Below are 23,659 nucleotides of genomic sequence, written 5' to 3' on the forward strand. Positions count from 1 at the left end.
TTGCCTTAAGTTACCTCAAGTATTAATTTTCATTAGAGCAAAGCATACATTTCAGCAAAACAGCTCAACCACTATATTTTATTGTCTATCAGACAACATCGTTTTCATGGGAACTACCATATGAGCAACTCAGTTAGTTTGTTCACTTGAGAAGGCAGCCCCCTTCATTGTTGACTGCTATTGTCTTTTTATACATAATGTAGTAATGATTGATTATTAAATTGCTTAGTTTTACATCTCAAATCTTTAACAAAAAACCTGACTTTCACCATAGAAGCGTAGATTCTGTAAATATCTGTCTCTGTTAGATATAGAGTATCTTATACTGCCTAGTTGTCTGGGTTTTTTTTAACTTTTGTAGCCTTTTTAGCCTCGAGCTTAGATTGAATAATATCACCTTTGTTTTCTATACTTCTAACTGCACCACTAAATCACTGAGTTCTACACATTTGGTAGGTGGATTATTTTCTTGTACCAGAATATCTTCCAATTCACCTGGTAGCCCTTGATAAAGTAATGACACTCTTTCCTCTTCTGGGCACCCATTTTAACCACTGAGTGACTGAATGTGGTAATATAACTGAATTAAATCGTGTTGACCCTGCTGTTTATCCAATGAAAGTGTATGTGACAATTTTTGTATTTCATCTGGTCACAGAAGGCTGAAAAAATATAAAAGAAATGATTTTTACTCTCTACCGATGGAGTAATCGAATTTTCTTTATTCCCACTTAACTAGGACAAGCAAATGTTACTTTAGCTTGATCGTTTGGGAATGTCATAGGTTTGGATAAGAAATTATACTGATTGTGAAATAACACATTTTTTTTGGGATCTCTTAAGAACCTTTCAGGTGGTTCCAAATGCATGTAGATATCACTACTGAATTTGAAAGTGTAAGAAACTCAAGGCATGATTTAGAGTTTGGCAGACAGGTTAATCCATCACAAACATTACAGATATTCCAAACGCTCTATAGCAAGTGGATTATATCCAATTGCACTTCTGAAATGGCGAGAAATACATAAATCACATTTGTGATGGAATAACCTGTCCACTAAATTCTAAATGAGGCCGCTAAAGTATCATCATGCCGTTGTTCTTTGGATGGGATTTGTATTGTTTGGTTTTGAAAGCAAAGGTTGCTAACCAGCATCTTTCTTTTCGGTCCTTTACATGGTGCTCATCTCTGCAAAAACTGAAAGTAATTCTGACCTTGTACAGCTGACCTCCTGCTGCCATTCTGTTCAGATACTAAATATGAGAGATGGAGTACTGTCTGAATCCATAGTTCAGGTTGGACCAGGCAATCAATGAGACAGCACTAACATTGTACTCTGGATCCATTGAAAGAGATGCACTTTTTCATCACTCACCACAACGACTACTCTCCCCACACTGTATAATATGTTGCACAAATAGTAAAAACAAGGAAATGGGAATGGGATAAGAGAGAAAAGAAAGAAACCGAAGGGCACAACTTTGCTTCATCACTCTGCTAGACCTGATGCCTGCAGTTCGAAATAAGTATCTAAAGGCAAATAGTAAATCTTTAACAATTTGCCATGAATGTTCTGGACCGGACTTAAACTGTGAAAGCATATACATTAAAGATATCTCTGTATAACAACTCTCAGCATTCTTGATATGAAACTGTCTGTCCTGAAACTGAAATGTAACTAGATATAAGTGACAAGTGACATGCTCATCAACCTGCTTCCATAGTGGCAAAATAACAATCTCTAACTTCATACGGATGTGCCCCTGATACTTGTGAAAATGGAAAATAATAAAAGTCCATTACATTATGTGATTCCTATTTATGTGTGCTTGTACATGATTCACTTGCTAATTACCAACTGCACCTCAAGAGCATTTTCTACGTACATGCCATATGAAATGATACTCGGTGCAGTATTTCTTTCTGCTCCTTCACAGAAGAATTAAAATGTAAAAAAATAATGAATTTCATTCCCTACTAAACTAAACTTTCAAAAATAGTTCAAAGCTCGTTTTCCACCACAACTTGATATCTAGAATACTTCTCTGAAACCGAACTGTGCTTCAAGCAGCTGTTAAAGTTGTAGTTGTCTTCCTAACGCGAATCAAAAATCCACCAACCAATGGCCCTGACTGCAGCAACGTTATAGTATGTTTGCCTAGCAAGTCCCATAATTAGGCTTCATTGCATGCAGTTTTCCCTCACAAATGTGAAGCCTCTCTCCAGGCCCCACTGACATTTTGCAAAAATGTTCTTTAAATTGAGTGCCTCGAGCACTCATTGTTAATTTGAATTTTTGCCTCTTTTTAGCCACCTTTATTCCTGTGTTTGTATTTCTCGTGGGCTATCTTGGGCATCACCCACTGATCATTCATTGGGTGATGTACATCTATTGAAGTGATCTGCACATCCCCTTCGCAGGGGGTGTGCCATCTCTTGGGTGCACTAATTTGTCCAAAGACAGAGACCCTAAACTGGCATTTCACTTTCTATTACTTTTCAAATTTCTCAAGTGCACTGCATCCAGTTTATTGTCTTTGGGCACTCTGAACCTGAAACATGCCTGGTACTCCAATGCTTAGGCACCCCAGAGGAACAAAGTTGGCAGCCAAGCCCTGGCTGGAATATTTTTCGTCTTGAGGGAATTCTGAGTGAATTATTATATTTAAAAAAAAAGCAAAACTCTAATAAATGTCTTGTTATGCCCATTGCCCCAGCCTGTCAGTCAGAACAAGAAAGATCTGGCACCGAAAGATAGGAACCTTAGAATGCATAGTTGTAAAAAATGAATGATAATTGTATGTTTTAATACTTTTTGCTACAATACAGATTTCTTAAAGCAACATTTCCCTTACAATTGCTTTCCAAATTTCCAAAATGCACTGCATCTTTTCATCTCCTGTGGACACCCTAAACAAATTGTAAATCTATAAATGCATAATACCACCACAATCAGGTGAGAATAAAGATGAGATTCAAGCCTTGGTAGGTTTATCTCCCTGCTTGTAGGAGACGGAAGAGAATGACTACGTTTTAGAAAGAATTCTAACAAATGGCAGGTTAGGCACGATCTTGCTTCAACCAGCTATTCGGAGTGAGGGAGGTCTGGCACCAAACAAAAAAAACCTTAGGATGTGTAGATATTAATACAAAATCATTGGTTGTGTTATGTTTCCAAAACAATAGGGGGGTAATAATTTTGACCAGAAGACGGGCTGTACACCACCATTTCTCTTTCAGTTGCTTTTCAAATATTCTAATTGCACTCCAGCCACTTTATTGCATATCGACCCAGGAATCCAGAGAAAATTCATGCATGTCTGGTCCCCATATTCAGGAGACCAAAAGAACAATGTTCGGGTCAGGACTTGGCGGGGATCTGTTCTAGCATGAGGGAGACTGGAGGAAATTATGTTTTGGGATACAAAGCTAATAAACTGATAAAAATCTTGTTCTGCTTGTTGTCCCAAACAGCCAACCAGAGTAAGGGTGGTTTGGCATACAGTAATATAAACCTTAGGATGTGCAGATGAAAAAAAGACTGGGTCTATAAATTGAAACGTTTCTCAGATTGGTAGATCATGATCCAAAGAAACATATATTAGGCTATCTTTCTAACACAACCCTTGTCCTATTTTCCCTTGTATTTCATCTCAGGGTAATGCTTTTAATACATGGATCTCAGAGGCCGTGGATGAAATTAGACCTTACAAGATTATTTCAAACCGCCTGACACCCTCTGTCCCATGGTACTCGATGAACTTAAAAATGTGAAGCGCTGGTACAAGGCATTGAATGTTTGAAGCTTCTGCTAAGTTTTCTTGCGATCTGAAACCTGTTCCTCACCCATTGTCCCTTCTATTATTCTTTGTCATGGTCTGTCATTCTTTTTCTTAAAACAAATATCAGAGATGCAGACTAGGTTCCTATCTCTACCATCCTTAGATTTGGTGATGGAAAGCCTTGAGAAGGGACATCATCAGAAATACTGGCCTCACTAAATTCAGTTATTAGGTATTGAGGGGGTTCTTTGTTATCTCAAAGCTACCAAGTCTGGTTCCCCTTCCGGCTCCTGCCCTCTATGCATTGGGATCCTCACCCCTGAAGAGAATGGACCAATTGTTATGAATATTGGCAATCTCTCCATTTATTCAGGGATTTATTAGTCCCAGGTAGGCTGGAAGGAGACACATGGGATTTGTCACCTTACAAAAACCTCAGCTGATCTTAAACTCTTAGGCGACCATTACCAAATCTCACTCCTACTTTTTCCAATTAAGATCTTTGAAAAAGCAATTAATTAGCAGTTAACACTTTCCTTTGAATCAAACGGTATTTGATGACTGGCAATTAGGTTTTCCCCACTTCAAAGCATGAAAAACATGCTAGTATCTATGATGGATGACCTTAGATCTATTGAAGGCCAAGGACATGCAGCTGCACTAGTATTACTAGATTTATCTGCAACATTTGTTAACATTTCCCATCCCGCTCTGATCAAGGCCCTTTTTAATTAAGAGATCTGCAACTTAGCACTGAAATGGATTTGCTTCTCTCTCTATGAGAGAACCCAGTCCATCTTTCTCCTGCCTTAGAAGATTAACACCTTGGCTGCTAGGTGTTTTCCCCTCCCATGCTGACTTTTTTTGATTATCATTTTGCATGACGAGCTCAGCTCGTCATCAGCACAGCTCAACCGTGCCTCATGACGAGCTGAGCTCGTCATGAGCATGGAAGGGGTTAATGTATTACCTTTAAACTGACGGGTCCCTGGAGGATCCTATGTTAAACCAACATTGTTTAATATATACATGTCTCACTAACCAAAATGATTCAATCCTTTAGGCTAGATATTACTTCCTATGCAGATGATACTCAGATTATCACCTCCATCAATCAATGATCATCAGCAGGTTCAATCTTATATTTGTTCCTGTATGAGTGCTGTTGCAAACTGGATGAAGAATAACTGTTGTAAACCAATTGGGGATAAGGAAGCCACCATCCCCGTTTTCTTAGGTAGGAATATTGGATCTTTCCCTCATTCCTCAGATCCATCAGGTCTCTATAACCTGTTTCATTCTCCTAAGAATGGTTCAGAACTTGCTTCTTTTCTCCCACCTTCAGCTCAAAAAAACTGAGATTCACTAACTTATAATATCTTAATTGCACTATGGAAATCGAGTTATCTGGGGTTACCCGAGTACCTCATTCAGCGTATTCAGACAATCTGAAACTCAGCAGCTAAACTCACCCTTGATCTTCCAGTATCTTTGTTGGTCTCTCTCTCTCTCTCTGCTAGACCTGTAGCTGTAGTGTGGTCTTCCCCAAACAATGTGCCTGCTTACTTCCAATTTTTGCTGGAATTCGTTTTTGTTGGTCTTATGACTCTATGAATTGTACCACTGCTAACTAGTGCTAAAGTGCCTGTGCCCACTCCCCTAAACATGGTTTGAATGGCTTATATGAAATTGGCATATTTAATGTACTTATAGGTCCTTTATAGTGTACTATACCATATACATAGGGCCTGTAAATAAAATGTTACCAGTGGGCCAGCAGCGCTTATTGTGTCGCCCACTCAGTAGCCCTGCAGAACATGTCTCAGGCCTGCCACTACAGCCTAAATTCAGTGTTACACTGCCATGTCGACTTAACATGTAAACCCCCTTGCCAAGCTCTAAACTCTCCTTTAATTACATATAAGTCACCCCCAAGGTAGGCTCTATGTGGTCCATTGCTCAGGGTGCTGTGTAAATAAAATATTGGCCATGTAGTTTTAAGTTTTACATGCCCTAGTAGATGGATGGATTGCTTGAATTAATCTCAGCCATTGGTCACCACTCTGTCTTCATCTCAATCCATCGTTATTTTTCACACCATACCACCTCAGTTTGGACCCAGCTCTATGCAAATCAGTTTTGACCCTGCTTCAATAGGAACAGTCCTGCCTGAACTGCCCAATCGAGGTCCTCCCTGAAACGGGACACAAGAAACCCAGGAACAGTTCTGCTGGTCAGCCAGGGACAGCTTGGTTCCAGTGACACAGTATGCATAGGACCCACGTCTGGTCCAACCCGTCCCACTTAGGATGACACAATATATATACAAAACAGTGAAGGATGGAATGCTTGAATTAATCTCAGACACTGGTAATCACTCGAGCCACATTCTAATCCACTGTTATTTTGCACACCATGCTACCTCAGTTTGGACCCAGCTCTATGCAAATCAGTTTTGACCCTGCTTCAATAGGAACAGTCCAGCCTGAACTGCCCAATCCAGGTCCTCCCTGAAACGGGACACAAGCAATCCAGGAACAGTTTGCTCTATTTATGGGCTCGTCAGCTTGGTTCCAGTGACACAATGTGCAGGGGACCCATGTCTGGGCATACCCTTCCCACTTAGGATGACACAATAAGTATACAAAACAGTGAAGGATCGAATCCTTGAATTAATCTCAGCCATTGGTAATAACTTGGGCCACTTCCCAATCCATTGTTATTTTTCACACATACCACCTCATTTTGGTCCCAGCTACATGCAAATCAGTCTTGACCCTGCTCCAATAGAAATAGTTCAACCTGAACTGCCAAGCCAGGTCCTCCCTGAACCAAGAAACAAGCAACCCAGGACCAGTTTCACTCAAGCTATGGGGTCATCAGCCAGGTTGCTCCTCACAACAGGATAGTCTTTAGCCATAAGTACTCACAAAGGAGGCACAAAAGATGTCTGATCTCTCTGCACCAGGCTATCAACAGCCACATTGAACAGTGATTAGGAAAGAGGCAAAAGGCAGATGTCACCCAAAGGACACTTCCCACACAGAACAACAGAGACTGCAGTCTCACCCTTCACTTCATCATCTACTAAATCAGGAAGCATAATCTGCAGCACCTCTCAACAAAGGATCTCAAGGAGCTTTGTCACCTCTTTCCCCACTTCATTGTCTTGGTCCTACCCCCAGCTTTAGACATGCCAGCAATGCACTACACTGGCAAGGAAAACAAACTTGCCTCCATCTTGAGCACAGGAACAGGTCCAGGTCAGAGACTTCCAAAATGAAACCCACAGGCCTCCATTACTCTGGTATACTCACAATGCATGTGCCACACAGACCACATACACACATGCATAAAAACTCTGGTGGTTTTTGTTCCCAATTTGTTATACACATCTCCAGACAGAAGATGTAATCGAAGATTTCAGAGGCAGTTTAGGTTGTTTCCCTTTCAAATGTTATTTTCTAGCTGCTTGTCAGACAAAGCCTTGGTGCAAGATGATAGTTCTCACAACAGATAGCAAAGGTGCTGGCTTCATGCAGGAATATCCACAACAAGGGCACAATGAAGTATGAATGTTCTGCACCTGGCTGCCATCCGCCTTCCTAAAACCGTGAACAGGGACAGAAAATAGTTCAGGCTCTGCCTACAAGCTTCCTCACCTTGAACAACCTACCATCTACCAAATGACACTGCTCAAGAAGACCTAATCCAGAGTCCCTAGCTAACAGGGCCCTCATTGAATTTCTAAGTGGAGCCCTGTCTCCATTGTCCCTGACTTCAATGGATTGGTCACCATCCTCCTGCCACATAGATGCAATATGCTTCCACTGCCTGGGTAAACTGTCCTTGTGTTCCTTCTTTTGCCATGCTAACCTAAAAACATCCAAAATGGCTGTCAGTGCTCCCAGCACTAAAACTTATTCCACACAACAAAGCCCTACTACCATACATACGCAACACTGTTAGACCTCGCATCCTGAGGGTGTTGTTTCCCCAGACCTTTTGCCTTTTACCTCTTGTTTTGTTGTCTCTCTTATTGTTGGCCTTAGGACTCTGAGTACTCTACCACTTATAACCAGTGCTAAAGTGCATATGCTGCTCCCTAAACATGTTTATGACTGGTGTATACCTGACGGGCATATTTAATTTACTAGTAAGTCCCTTGTAAAGTTGGATATCCAGGGCCTGAAGTAAAATGCTACTAGTGGGCTGCAGCACTGATTGTGCCACCCACAACAGTAGCCTTTCAAACCTGTCTCAGGCCTGCCTTTGCAGGACCTGTGTGTGCAGTCTACTGCCACTTCCACTTGGCATTTAAAACTACATGTCAAGTCTCAAATGCCCCTTTTTTCTACTTATCAGACACCCCTAAGGTAGGCCTAGGTAGCCCTAAGGGCAGTGTGCTATGTAAGCAAAAGGTAGGACATTTTCCTGTATGTTTTGCATGTCCTAGTAGTGACAGTCTATTTCATTTTTCACTACTGTGAGGCTACCCGTCTCGTAGAGTCGTATTGTAAATTCCTTCATAATCTTTTACACTGTAATTCCTGATGGCAAAGGAGTAACTTTTTGATGTTTGGAATGGTATTGGTAAATCCTACGTACTGGTGAGGTTGGACTTAATTTTACCTTTTAGAAATGCCACTTTTAGAAAGTAGACATTTCTCTGCAGTTACTGCTCTGCGACAGCCTGTCTCCAATACATTTCTGGGCTGGGCAACAGCTACATTTGTGTATTCTCTCTAGACAGCCACAACACAGGACACTCAACTGCATCTGCATTCATCTGCACACTAATGGGGCATCCTGGGCCTGTGGGAGGAGAGGAGGTAACACTTCACTTGAATAGGTAGTGTCTTGTCTCCACACTAAGGGCTGATTTACCTCCCATAGCTAGGTTGGCACACAGGACTGGTCTGAAAGGGGACCTGTGCACTTCAGTGAGTTTTTTTTTAAGTCACCTTCTACATTATATGCATTTTGGGTATAAGTAATGGGTCTCTGACCTCATCTATTCAGACACTTTTTGAACCTGTAACCAGACATTGCTGGTTCTACATCTGCACACTGCCAGAAGGAGCTACTGTGCTGCCAGGAGGGACTGTCACTCTGCTACCTGCTCTGCTGTGTTGACCTGCTGTTTGTTGAGCAGCAGGAGGGTCTGCCACTTTGTGACCTGCCTTGCTGTGTCTGACCTGCTTCCTGCTACCTTTTTACGGTGTTACATTCAAAAGTGCTGTCCAAGGGCTTTTTGGCTTGCCCCCGGTTCCTGAAGTCTAAGGGCTATCAAAAACTTCACTTCATGACAGCTGCTATGGGACTCCCAAGACTCCTGAGTCCGGCAGCTGAGCAGTAACCCAGGCCGAGTGCTCTACTTGATAAAATATGCGAGTGCTCTGACTCCCATAATCTTGAAAGCTTCGCTATAGAGGCCATAGCCTCTCCGAGTGGCTAGTTATCCTAGAGCTCTGGGACTCATAGCACCAGGAGGTTGTGGTTCCCTTGCTCCACTATAAGAAAGGGGAGCAGTTATTTCCCTGACCGCTGCGTCTGACTACTCTCTACACAGCCGAACTACTGCAATGCCCACAGGGCACCCAAAAAGAAGCCCAACGTGATTCGATGCTTCAGACAAAGAGATTCTGTCACGGGATTCCTTGATCTCTGTGCCTGTCCAACGAGCGGCTTGTAGCTGCATCATCGGCCCCACAAAGGAGGCTCTGAATACACAACCCCATCCACTGACAATTTATTGTGCTTCTCCCTGGGACTATCAAGGTCCCTGCAGCCTGATCCAAGTGGTCCCAGCGGACCCTAGTGACCAGCTACAACTCTCTCTTGCTCAGTGCCATGCGACACTGCAACTGTGTGCCTGGATCCCCTGCTGAGATCAGGGCCAGTATAACTCGGTCCGGTGTGACCACGATCATTAGAGATAGTGCCAGGGTTCCCAACACTGGAATTGCCTGAACACGGCGAGTGCGCCTTACTTGAAAAGCACCGATTGGATCGTAATCGTTTTGACCTTGTTTTGTACTACCTTTAAATGTGTATACTTTGAAAAGTGGACTTAATGTGTTTATAATATACTAAATCATTTTTATAAACATGTCTGGAGTCTTTCTGTGGTGTATTCATTGTGTTACTGTGGGTGTGTGTGTGTTGCACAAATATTTTACAAATTGCTCTTATGAGAAGCCTGCCTGCTCTGTACCAAGCTACCAGAGGGTGAGCCCAGGTTATCTCAGATGTGTATCTAGCTTACCCTGACTAGAGTGGTGGGTTCTGCCTTTCCTGAGGGTATACTTAGCCAGCCAGAAACCCCATTTCTAACAAACGCTCTCACTACACACACACTTGACATCCATTAACACAGTATGTTAGCACAAGATTTTAGAGTCCACATAACAGTGAAACTTCACATGAGAGGGGTCAATAGATTGCACTTTCTCTGACAACTAGAAAAAGTTCTGGTCACCCTAATAGTTCACTAAATGGCATACTCATCCAATGCACATTATAAAGACACTTTTTACCATACAGGAAACATTCCGGTCCAAAACCTTGCTCACATGCATCAGCTAATTCTTTTGCTCAAAGACTCATTCTTGCATTTTTCCACTTGTACATCCTCAAAACCACACACACTTACTCCAGTCAATGAAGAGGCATTTTAGGTTGTCAGTGGATACAGTTGCATGTTGAAATAACCTGTTCTGACCTGCTGGCAGCCAACAACATGGGAAGTGTGATCTGTCCATGCACAAGGCTGCATAGTGGGAAGAGTTTTGAGCGGAAGTGGATTATAATCTGGGATTGACAGCCACCCACATCTAAGAATAATAACACTAACTTGTCAGGGTGAACACCAAAAATCATTAAATTAACCTGAGCTTAACTGCTGTTAGCTATACCACCGAGAAGACAGGCTTAACGTAGGGCAATGTGTAAATTATTTATGCAATACCCAAACCACAATAGTCAAAACACCAAACAATAAAAATCCAAATTAGAGCAATAGAATAAATTATAATAAAAAGATTGATTTTGAAATAAAATAAATCTAATAAGGGGAACCAGAGGTATAAATTGTTAAAGATTTATGCGAAAATAGCACCTTAAAGCACTAAGCGTCAATTATAGTCTATGGTAACAGTGGGCCAGGATCTAGGTGCAATTTCAAGCCGACCACGATGGAGTGTAGATCAGATACACCAAGCGGGTCAAAGATCGACTGTCTGTTTTTGATGAAGCTCAAGATCCTCTAGCGAGGCCAAGTTGCGTAGAAATCAGGCACCTTTGCCACAAAGGCTGTTGACTACTACAGAGGTTTTGGATGTCCCAAAAATGTCTAAGTGCCAAATTTTCAAGTTTTATTTGAGCAGCTCCTCTGGGTCACTTCTAAGGCTCCCACTACCTCGGTGATAGCTCTTGGGGGCCATGACTCACTCCAGCAAAGACCACAAGCAAGGCCCAGTCCATGTCCAGCAGGTACTAGTCTGTTGGTCACTTCAGGAAAAAGGACACTTGCAGCTTGTTATGTAACTGTACCCACAATGAAGGTCAGCCAGCTGACCGTTGGCATCCACTTCTTTGTCCTGGGTATGAGAGGGAACAGGTCCAGCTCTTCAAGGCTCCTCTCAGGTCACAGACAGCAGATCCAATCTGCTTCTGATTTTCCACAGGTCCAGAAAGGGTTCTCAGGAGGTTTACTTGGGGTGCCACTTTTATGGTTTGCACTAACTAGTGGGTGGGAGTGACTACTGGACATTCCCTAACAAATGGGGAAAAAGCTCCCCGACCTCAATCCTCACCACTTTTGAAGGACATCATGGTTCCTTCATTGCAAACTATCACACTTTGCGCCATTCTAAGCTAAGGCAAATCTAAGAAGGCACAGGTCTTTTTCCCTTGGAAGGGGTTTACTTGCCAGTGAGGTATATGTTTAAGGGAAATTAGTAGTCAGTCTCCTCTCCTGTGTCCACTCAAAACTAGTTCTGATAGCTAATTTTCCTAATTCTAAAACATCAAAAGGTTTAACTTTGACTTCAAATAAACCAGAATGGTTTTCAAATCGGGTACTCTACCTTAAAAGAAGTCTTAATAGAGCAACAAGAGCTTTGTATAGAAAAGCGAAAGGAACATCTAATGTATCTGTATCCCAACAAATTAAACAATTGAAAAAGGGATACAAGAACGAAATATGGAAGGCTAAACAAGCGTATTATGAAGGAATTTTGTCTAAATTACATTTTTCATGTAAAACTAAAGATTCATGGTTATTCTGGGGTATCATCAATAATCTTGAATTTGGTAATCATAGAGGCAATAGTGCCAATATTGAAGAATTAAGCTGGGTACATTTTTTCCATAACCTTAAATCTGTTCCTCCGGGCCACCAGTTTGATTCTAATAAATTTGATTCTGCCCGTCATGTCTCGCAAGAAAAAATAAAAGATGGCGGGTCAGACTTAAGTGTCCATGACCCATTAAGTCTATTTGACAAAGAGCCATGGTCGGTAGAGAAAGTTAAAAAAGTAATAAATAATATTAGATCAAATGGAGCCCCCGGCCCGAATGGAATCCAGAACATAGGTTTTAAAGCAAATCTAAAATATTGGCCAGAGGTATTAACACTTTTATTTAATGATGTCCTTAAAACGGGGTTTATTCCCGAATCATGGCAGGAAAGTATCATCTAACCAATATACAAAAGTGGTCCCCAAGACAATCCCGCAAATTATCGTTTAATTGCCTTAACGGATGTGGAGGCTAAAATATTCGCTACTTGTCTTTTGGAAGGACCGGAAGCATGGGCCCTGAGAAAGGATTTGATCCCAAATCTACAAACTGGTTTTAGAAAGGGAGAATCGACTAACACAGATTTTATTTTATTGACATTATTGGGCGATAGAGCCAAATATAGGAAACTTAAGTTGTATATTTGTTTCATTGATTTAAAGGCCACTTTGATTCTGTACCGCGAAATGTATTATGGTCGAAGTTAACTAATTGGGGCATATCTAACACCTTACTAAAGATGATTAAATTATTATACTCCAATACATGGGTACAGATCAAAGTTGGCGATGGAAGACACACAACTCGTCGCCTCAAAACCAATATTGGATTGAAACAAGGTTGTGTCTTGGCCCCTTGTCTTTTTAATCTTTTTATATCTGACCTCCCAGTTCATTTTAAACATGTTAATGCCCATTCTCCTGCTATTTTAGGCAAAGAGATTAAATATCTACAATATGCCGACGACACCATTTTATTAAACCAATCTGTTATAGGATTAAAAAGATTAATATATTCTTTTAACCAATATGTCTGTCAAAATGGTCTAAAAATAAATACAAAAAAGACAAAAATAATGACCGTGGGAAAAACTAAATTGAGAATGAAAGAATGAAATATCAATGGTCTGGTTTTTGAATGTGTAAAATCGTACAAATATTTAGGAATCACATTTGACGATAGTATGTCGTTTAGACAGCATTTTAATAACCTTGAAGCTATCATTTGCTTTTAGAAAACTGAGTGACAAGCTATCATGCCCAAATTATGATCATCTGTTGAAGGTTATGAAAGCAAAGTTAATTCCATCCTTGGATTACGGTTCCATTATTTTCTGCGGAAAAGACGCTAAAATTCTTGATGACATTGAAATAAGGACATATAAATCAGTTTTTAGGATTCCTAGATATATTAGCCGTGCCAATATAAGACTAGAATTTTGTCTAAAAAGACAAATATTGGCCTGAAAATCTACATTTTTAAAAACCTTATTGTCATTGTCTCGTGCTGAAGAGGGTTCTTTGGCAAATCAGTGTTGGCATGAGATGATGAGAAGTGAATTCGTGAGTAGTTGGCAAACATACTTAAATGAGTGTCTACGTAATTTTTATTGTCTAAATCTAGAAGACGAAATTAGGAGTAAAGTGGTTTATAAAAAATCAATTAACCAATCAGCTATTTTATTATCGAGTATAATAGATAAAGATAAACTTAGGAAAAAAAAACACTTATGGTCAATTGCAAATTCCTTTGGTAAACTGGCTCCCCAACCATATTTGCTGTTACATTTTAAATCCTTCATTAAGAACAAATTTATGCTACTACGGTTCGGAGATATCTGACTAAAAATGGAATACCAAAATGGTAAAACAAGTGGCCCTCTAAATTGTGTATGTTATGTGGCTCTTTTGAGGAAACCTTAGAGCATATAGTAACTTCATGCCCCAAATTGTTAGAAGAGTGGAAAACTATAGTAAAGTCTATTTTTAATGAATTGGGGATAAGATCTTGTAGACCGCCATCATCTTATGTCTAAATGGATCCACCACCGACTTGTTTCCCGATTTGTTAAGTTTATTTTAATAGCTGAAAATAAACTTTGCAATATTGACAAATGAAGTGAAGATATTTACGATACGAAAATTATTTAAAATGCTATAATGTATTTCTTGGGTTATGTAGGTCTTTAAACTGTAGTCGTTAGGGTTTGATAGCCCAAGTGTACTGTTGCTGTTTGTTATATTGCTATTAAATGGTTTTAGGGATAGTGCTGGCATCCTTTAAATTAAAACAGTTAAAGTCTGCTTAGCGGATACACACACGATCTTCAAGGTTTGAACAATTGTATTCTATTACGACTTCTACTTTCTTGTCTCTGGTGTAAAATACCTTTTAGACTGATGTATGGTATATTGTAAATCAAAGTTGCCAGCACTAAGCAGTTTATTTTTGTTGCTAAAGTCTATTACTACAAATGCACTTTATTGCTAACGTCGTTTCTAATGTAATTCTACTAGGGTTGGTTGTTTTTTATGTATCTTTAACTATTCTAAAGTTTTTGGGTATATTGACAACTGTAGCTGCTAGCACAAGGCACTTTAGTTTCTGCTGCTAAAAGTTTACTAGCATAATTGCACTTTATTGCTAAAGCTGCCTTGGATGTTATTTTATTGGGCGTTTTTTACCTTCGCAGTTCTCATTGTTATAAAGTCTTTTTATAGAGTAATGTATTGTATACTGTAAATTATAGCTGCTGGCACAATGCACTTTATTTTTGCATGCTGATCATTTCCAGTCAAATAAACTATGTTAGGGCTTAGTTGTAGATTTTTGCTTGGATATAAATGTACACTGTATCTGCATATTTTTTAATCTAATTTTATTCTGTATATGTACTTTGCTGATTGTGATGATTTTAAGTAATCAACAAATAAAGATTTACTACTACTACTAGTTCTGATAGTAGCTTCCCTCTTACTGGGTTCGGAGTCAGCCTGGCTATTGTGGGCCTTGGGAACAGAGGCTTTCCCTTCTTCGGGTCTCTACTTAAACTTAACTATGAAAGGGCAGGTTTCACTTCTGTACCTTTCAAGTTAATGAACCTCATGGGCTCATCCCAATTATCCTTCCTGAGCTGATATGTATCACATACCCCACACTCAGTCCATCCTGTCACCAGGCCTAAGCCACTGTTCTGCTCTGGAAACAGCTTTCACACCTCATTAAGATCAAAAACTGCCTGCACAGCTGCTAGTATGTTAATTTAAATGAGCCCTCAGGAGCTTCAGCCAGGGAAATGCTAACTTTCTAAAACTAATCTTTCCAAGATATTTATCAAAAATTCAACTTCACCAATGAATCGGACTTTTAATAAATATGAAAAATAGACTTTGAATGACCATTTTGACCATTTCAAAGGGTACTGATTAAAGTGTGTAATCAGTACTTTGACATTTTCAGGGACGCAGCTACGGCCCTGCCTGTCAGGATTCTTTAACCCAGCCATTGAATGGCTCTACTTTAAGATCTTCTTTGAGCATCCTTCCATAGTCAACACTTGTTTGTAGCCTGCTCTGTACTTCAATGTTTGTTTACAGACTTACAAATCTTCCTGTAAATCAGATACACTTTAGGGTTTATTTATCATTTCCTAATGCATTATAATACTTGCATGCCTTACGCAAAATGAGAGCTGGGCAAGATGTTTTAGGTGGATCGTATTATCTTTTGAATTCTGTAATACCACTCCCTATATGCCCATGTGCTCCCTTGAATCAATTACCACCACATTCTGAAATATGATTCTATGCTTTTCCACTCCAGACCTTTGAAATCCTGAGAGAAGTCCTCCTTCCTGCTACTGCTTTTTACAGTGTCCCCTGCTTTCCTGTGACTGCACTGTACAGCACCGTGGTTTATGTGTTTTCCTTGCTTCAGTCTCACTTTTCTCTCTGCCTGTCCTTTCTATCCTCATATCCTGAATTCTGTGTTTTCCCTGTTGGGCTTTTGACCATGTACTTGCTGAGTTGACAGCAGCTCCATTTGTGTCCTTGTTCTGATTTACTGTTCTTAATTTCTGAAGCCCTGTTCATAATTATGTGTCCTGGGTTTCTCCCTGCCTACTTGTTACCTTGCCTGTCCTATATTCTGGTTATTCTTTCCACTGTGGTTTTCTATTCCATTCCAAATTCAGTCCATCGTCTTTTGCAGTTCATACCCGTTTACAATCTACATTCAGATCAGGTAAGGGAAAGACTTCTGTTGTTGTGCCCAGGTCTTTTGGGGTCTTACCTGTCTCAGTGTTTTTGTCAAACTCGGTCCACCTTGACCTGAGTACAACAGTGTCTATACCAGCAGGGGAAATTATGACTTTGTTGCATGACTGTTAAGAGTAATCTGCTGGTGTCAATCCAAAGGGTATTCCTTTATCTACAAAGAGATCAACTTTTATTTATAATGACATATCTTACTTTGATCAAGCCTTATTCTTGTTTGTTCACTGTCTCTCTCCTTGTCTCTGCTTACAGCCATCTCCTATCCTTTGTAGTTCTGTGACCACTGTTACACTTTGAGTAGCCAGGTATTTACCTTGCACTGTCACCTTGCTAAGTGCTACCTCTGGAATCAGCCATGACTGTCATTTACTTCCTGGCACTGCCAGTGGGTATAGCTGTTGGAGTCTAGTCGCCACAGGAACGAACATGTCAGATTTGATTTCACACATGTTTTCCTACCTCATGGGTGACAAGGTGGACGTAGGGATGACTTAATAACCTTTTCAAGCAGGATTTATTACCTGTCAAAAATGGTTATTTTGACATGTTTGACAGCAGGTTTTTCAGCTGTTGCTGTCAGCCTACGGTAGGCCTCGATCCATGTTTTACAAGTCAACCACGTAGATGACAAAGTAGATGCTGCAGTCCACAGGACGCATGTAACTTCTAGGTCCTGGGTGTATTTTCTACAGCATACACTAGGGATATATAGGTAAATGAAATATGTCAATCAAAGATAAGCCAATTTCACCATGTTTAAAGGGGGAGCACAAGCATTGTACTTGTGTTTAGCAGGGATAACGTGCACCATGGGCCCGATTCACAGAACTAACTTAAGACAAAATGCTAAACTTACTACCATTTTGGTATTCACAGAAGGCACTTACTCATTTTGGTATTCAGAGAAGGCACTTACTCATTTTGGTATTCACAGAAGTTAGGAGTCCTAACTTTAGGACTCCTAAATGCCTTCTGTGAATACCGAAAGACTTAAAGTTAGGATTATTCTCAGTTTAGGAGTACTAAAGTTAGGAGTCCTAACTTTAAGATTTTCAGTATTCACAGAAGGCATTTAGGAGTCCTAAAGTTAGGAGTCCTAACTTTACTAGTCCTAAACTGAGAAAAATCCTAACTTTAAGACGTTCTGTATTCGCAGAAGGCATTTAGGAGTCCTAAAGTTAGGAGTCCTAACTTTACTACTCCTAAACTGAGAAAAATCCTAACTTTAAGACTTTTGGTATTCAGAGAAGGCATTTAGGAGTCCTAAAGTTAGGACTCCTGACTTCTGTGAATACCGAAATGAGTAAGAGCCTTCTGAGAATGCCAAAATTAGTAAGTGCCTTCTATGAATACCAAAATGGTAGTAAGTTTAGGATTTTGTCTTAAGTTAGTTCTGTGAATAGGGCCCAGAGTTCTAATGCCAGCAATAACAGGTTCTAGAAAAAGGTGAACCTTTTAGGGGGAAAAAGCAGAAAAGGTGGATTTATCACTGGTCTTGTATGTGTACCAGTTACGATTACCACCGCAGGCAGACCGGTCTGTAATAGGTCATGGCTACATATTATAAATTCAAATGTGTTTGTACCACTGAACAATTGCATTAGGGGAGCACAGCTTATCATCGAAGAAGACTGCATGCTGGAAATGCCTTGTTGTGTGCTCCAAATCAGAAGTCACACCACAGCAGCCCTTTGTCGATGAAGGCATATCAGAATGTTGATAATGCCGTGTTGTGAGCTCCACCTTGGCATAGTACCACAAACAGCTCAGTGTGTTCGAGGACATCGCTGCATAATGGGATGGCCTTTGTGTGTGTGCTTCTAAGGACCAACATCTCAAGAAACCCAGTATGTTCTAGGACAGGACTGAAGATTGGGAAACCTCGTCTGCTGCACTGATGGATAATACCACTGCTAGCATAGGTTGGAAGAGGGCATAGCTGCATTTTGAGAAGGACCTAGTGAGTGTGCCACCGAGCAATTACAGGCCAGATAGACAATAGGAGCAGTGCATTTAGGAAAAGTGTGGTCCTTAAAATAACCATTTTCGTTTTTTTGTTCATTTTTTCTTTTCTTAATTATGTAGTACTTCATGCTGTGAAGACAGGCAGCAGGGGCGGGGGAGGGGGCTTGAGTTCTGCACAAATACGACTTTGTTCACACTCTTCAAATAAAGGCGCATGAGAGTTACCTACACTGCCCTTATGTTAATCATTACACATTGGGGGTGAATGACTGCAACATAGACTTGCACAACTTTGTCATATTTCTCATTCTCTGCCCAAGTTCTCCTCAAATCTCAGCACTGGCAAAACCGTGTTTGAATCCAGTAGCTGCGAGTCAGCTTGATGCTTGCAAGGGAGATATCAAAACATGCAAACCCAGAAGGATCATCTGTGACCTGCTTATTCGAAATCACAGGCCTCAGGAACAGAAGTCCTGAAAATGAATCTATAATTGCACACCTGAAACTTGTACCAACTATGTACAAACATTGTGTGGTTGTTTTGTGGAAGTGGTTTGTTAGCATACGTTTTGGGACCTACTGTAGCAGCAGAAAAATTAAAAACATAGACGCCCAAAGGCATGATATTTAGAGAAAAAAATTAAGTGAAAGCAAAATACTGCACCACATTCAACATGTCTTTAGAAGTGCAGAGTTCCGGTTTTAAAATGTAAATAGTGTAAAACAGGATTCTGCAATGCATAGCTCGCGAGCTACTGGTAGCTCTCCATTTAGCTCTCCTGTGTGCGGCAGAGGGTACTTACTAATTAGAAGGTTTTGCTTAGTTGAAATAATATGTGTATTCCAAAATTAAAAAGCATGTATTGAAGAAAATGTGTGTGATTTCAAAACTAATAAGCTAATGTTTAGAGAAAAATGGTTGAATTTCCAAAATATATTTATTGCTGATATTTGAGTGATATCTCATGTGGGTCTGGTGAGACGTACTAGTATTAATAATACTTTGGAGCCATGGCCATTGCCTCTACGGCTGTTATGTCTTACCACTATACAAGTCCAAATTGATAAAGCCTTTTTTACATTCCGGCTAGTATCCTTGCCTGATACACTGAAGTGATCACGTTGGTAATCTTGCATTTGGCAGCCACTAGTAATACCTGAAGGGTTTATGCCTTTAGTACTAATATCTCCCAGACACAGATTTGGTTTTAAGTCACATCTGCCCACTGGCAATTATGTTTGACATTTATAAAGCATATGTGGCATTCTGAGCCAGTCTGTCCGCTAAAGCTCCTGGTCCGGACTGTATACCTGTGGACCTCCAGAAGGCTGAGACCCATTTCTGGGCCCCCCGTCTTAACCCCGTCCCCTGGGGGAGGGGGGCGTGCGCAGCGCCATGGTGCTCGTGACGAGCTCAGCTCGCCACGCAGCACGGTGGCGCAGTGCTCATGACGAGCTCGTGGGCGAGGCGCAACGGTCATGACGAGCTGAGCTCGTCATGAGCACAGCGCCACTGTGCCTCATGACGAGCTGAGCTCGTCATGAGCACTGATGTGGTTAAGTAATGTTCTTAACGCTGCTCTGCAGGTAGGTCTTCCCCCTACATCAAAATCTGCAGTAATAGTGCCCGTTTTTAAAAAAGGGAATAGACAAGGTCTTACTTCCTACCAACCTATTTCCTTGCTAAATTCAGTAGTGACGGTCACGGTGGTGGGGCGTATCATATTCCAGCATGTGGAAACTTGGGCCCAATCATATAACATTCTTGGCCCAGTCCAGTATGGGTTCAGGGAAGGTAAAGGCACTATGGAGCACACCTAAGCCTAAACCTGCTGATTGGGAAATATACAAGAGCAAAGCAAGGGACTATTTATCTTGCATTCATGGACCTGAGTATTGTCAAACCTATGGAAGTACTAGACAGGGTTGGGGCTGCCTATTCAACTGGTCTTCTTTTTAAGGGCACTACATATGGATGTGAATACATCAGTCAGATACGGAATGGGTGAGAAATGCACAGAATCTTTTTGCCTTCCATGAGGGGTCAGCCATACTGTGCTGACACCCATACTTTTCTTATTGCATATTAAAGGTTTGAACACTCATTTGGTCGCACATGGGAAAGATCTGTTAAAGGTTAAGACAGTCTTTGTACCTTCCCTGCTCTACGCGGATGATGCCATGGTAATGGCTCGAATGGTCAATGGTCCTAAAATACTTGTTGATCTCTTCGTCAGGTTTATCTATGAGTTGGAGCTGGATGTGAATAGTAGCAAAACACATTATATGGTGTGTGTGAAGAAAACCTCCAAAACTAGACCAATCTCCAAAAAGGGGAATCGGGTGTCTAGAGTGCCTGCCTTTTCCTATTTGGGGGTGACTTTTAACTGGCAGAATAATTGGCTTACATGTATATCTAAACGCTGTTCCAGCTTCTCCCAAGCTTGTAGTGCTCTATTTTAGATTTCATCATCGATTGGTAACAGACTCATCCTACCCTTACTGCAGATTTACAAAATGAAATGCTTTCCAGTACCTTTATACGGTGCAGCCATTTGGGGCTATTGAAAATGTAAGGCAATTCAACAAGAAGAGAATTGCTTTTGTAGGAAACTGCTAAGCTTGGCCCTTAAAACTTCATCGCTATTTGTTCATGAGGAGCTGGGCCTTGACTATGTGGAGGACTGTGTGAAATTGGCCCCAGTGCTACTGTGGATCTCAGTGTGGTGTGGCGAGCATATGGTATTCAACATGGACGTGATCAAGGATTGCCTTGGGTGCGCATTTGGCCATAAAATGCCATGGCTGAATTATATTAAGACTGTTGCCCTATTCTTTTTTTTAAGTTCAAGAAGACTGTTGCCCTATTCTTAGGCTGCCCTGGCTTGTTTTACAAACCGTATCTTCTCAGCAAGGGGGACAGGAGTGCAGTTAAGGACCAGTTTTTAAAGCAGGTAAAGAAAGAAAGGGAATCTGAGCAGGGGCGGCTCCTCCGCGAAGGCGGAGGAGCGTCGCCCCAGTGCTCTGTGAGCAGGTGAAAAAGGAAAAATAAAATGATAATAATGCTTTCTGTCCATGCTCAGCGGTTAGGGGCGGGGTGGGGCGGTGCTGGGCTGTGTCAGAGGAGCAGGAGGAGGAGTGGAGGCACTCTGTAAGTGCGCATGACAGTTTGGCCTGCTGTCTTTGGCCGGCCAAACAGTCATGAGCACTTAGCATGTTCTCCACAGGGCTGTATTGCACAGCCTGGGTAGAGAACACGCCCAGGCTCCCAATCCCTCTCAGCAGCAGTGTGATTGGCTACGAGAGTCTGTAAGTCTGGGTGCTTCCTGTTCCTGCCCCCGGAGTCTTCGAAGCTGGCGATGAGGATCGAGAGGCAGCAGCACACAGGTAAGTGATTGTACTTTTTTTTTCTTATTCCCACCCCCCGCAACCTCCCCCCTCACCGCCTTTAAATAGCAGCTGCTACTGAATGTGAGGTGCTTGTGGAGCCAACCACTAGATCACTTTTACTTCTGCAAACTATTGCATGCCCTGAGCCTTACCTTCTTGCTGTAAGATAACCATGGAAAAAACCTTTATTAACAAAATACTCGCTGGGCTCTATACACTCCTCTATCTGTTTTCCCCCTGATCAGTTCGATCCTAAAATGATTGAGGTATGTCCCTGAGAGGCCAACAGACCCTGAAACGTTTGGTGCTGTTTTGTACATTTTATATGTTTTTTACGGCATAAGTATTTAAAATCACGTTGAAAGTCCACGGGCTTCTTGCTACCTTCTGCCAGCTTTTTTAAACTTGCAGTTGTTACCACCTGATAATACAGTAATGATGGGTGTTTCAATTATCCTTAAGGGTGCATTCCACTGGAACAAAATTAATATTTTTAAAATATTTTACTGTAAGTCTGTGGGTTGTACCTGCACCATGCTGGAGCGTTTGAGAATTTTTAGTATTGCAACATTGTCACTATGAGGATTTGTATACTGTAAATGTATGCACTGTGATTTTCTATGTATTTTACTTTATATCTTTTATGATTATGTCATATAATCGAATAGAGATATATAAATCAAATAAAACTTGCCAGATGCGTTCTGTATTACAAACACTCATAAAAATACCTGGGTATCCTCGTACAAATACCTGGGTATAGTGGTCGACTCCAGATGGACTCTGAATGAACACCAATTGTACAGAAAGGCTCAGGCAAACAAATTACGTTTTGCATTAAACCTACTGAAAACAAAATTGAATTGCCCCTCCAACTCGCACCTGCTGAAGGTAATAGCTGCCAAGTTTCTACCATCTCTAACTTACGGGTCGGAATTGTGCAGGTGTAAGGATGCAAACTTCTTGAACACGCAACAGTCAGAGCTGTTCAAACATATTTTCCACATCCCGAGGTTCGTATCCCAATCGCAGATCCGCCTGGAATTCGGCCTAACAAATCAGCACCAAGTCAGACAAGCGGCTATTTTAAAAACATGTTGGAAACTAAGAGCAGCTCAAGAAGACACGCTCATGGGTCTGTGATGGATGGAGATGAAGCAACAGAGAAAATAAAAAAATGACTGGAACACAGTTTGCGTGAACGCCCTGTCAGAACTCAATCTGGAAAAGGCATGGCATACAAGTCAAACCTTCGCGGCTTTTAAAAAAGTGACCAACGGAGCCGCAAAGCAAAGATCATGGCTATTAGATAAAGCAGCAACAGCGAACAAAAAACACGGGTGGACGGTGTTGGCCACGTATGGGAAAATGGAGCCTCAACCTTATTTAGTCAACCATATATCCACGGCCACCCAAAAGACTCTTCTAAATCTACGGCTGGGCACCTCCGCCTTAAAAGAACATACACCGGCATGGAAGCAAACATGGTCGACCACAGACTGCAGACTATGTGGACAAAAGGAAGAATCATTGCTGCACATATTATGCATCTGCCCCTCTGTTAAAAATCTGAGACGTTACTTTCTCCTACACGCATTCCGTTTTTTAAAAATTAGATCATGCCGCTCGGCTGTCATGCTAGCACTAAACAGCCAACAATTGCAGACAGCTTGTAGAGCCGCAAGATTCTGTCAAAAATCACTGCAGCTAATACAAATTACTGAGAAACACAATACTATAGTGCTGAAGTCGGAGGTGTGAAGTATAACGAACTGATCCATAGAACCCTCTTTCCCCTCTTACAAACACTCCAATTACATGGATTCTTAGAAAGTTTTCCTTTTAACCATTCGAGACTTTGTACTCTTTTTTTATCATGTATTTTATGTTACAATATTGTAAAGGTTTTAATTAACTAAATACAATAACATTTCTATCTATCC

The 23,659-nt window shown here is 41.1% G+C and overlaps 1 protein-coding gene across 1 annotated transcript in view; it reads right to left on the reverse strand.

Moving 5' to 3' along the window:
• The window catches only part of CLRN2 (clarin 2), a 112,621-nt gene that overhangs the window by 49,243 nt on the left and 39,719 nt on the right, over positions 1-23,659 (reverse strand). The gene's annotated exons all lie outside the window — the stretch shown is intronic.

Source organism: Lissotriton vulgaris, chromosome 3_2 (genome assembly GCF_964263255.1).
Source record: "Lissotriton vulgaris chromosome 3_2, aLisVul1.2, whole genome shotgun sequence".
NCBI classification, from domain to species: Eukaryota; Metazoa; Chordata; class Amphibia; order Caudata; family Salamandridae; genus Lissotriton; species Lissotriton vulgaris.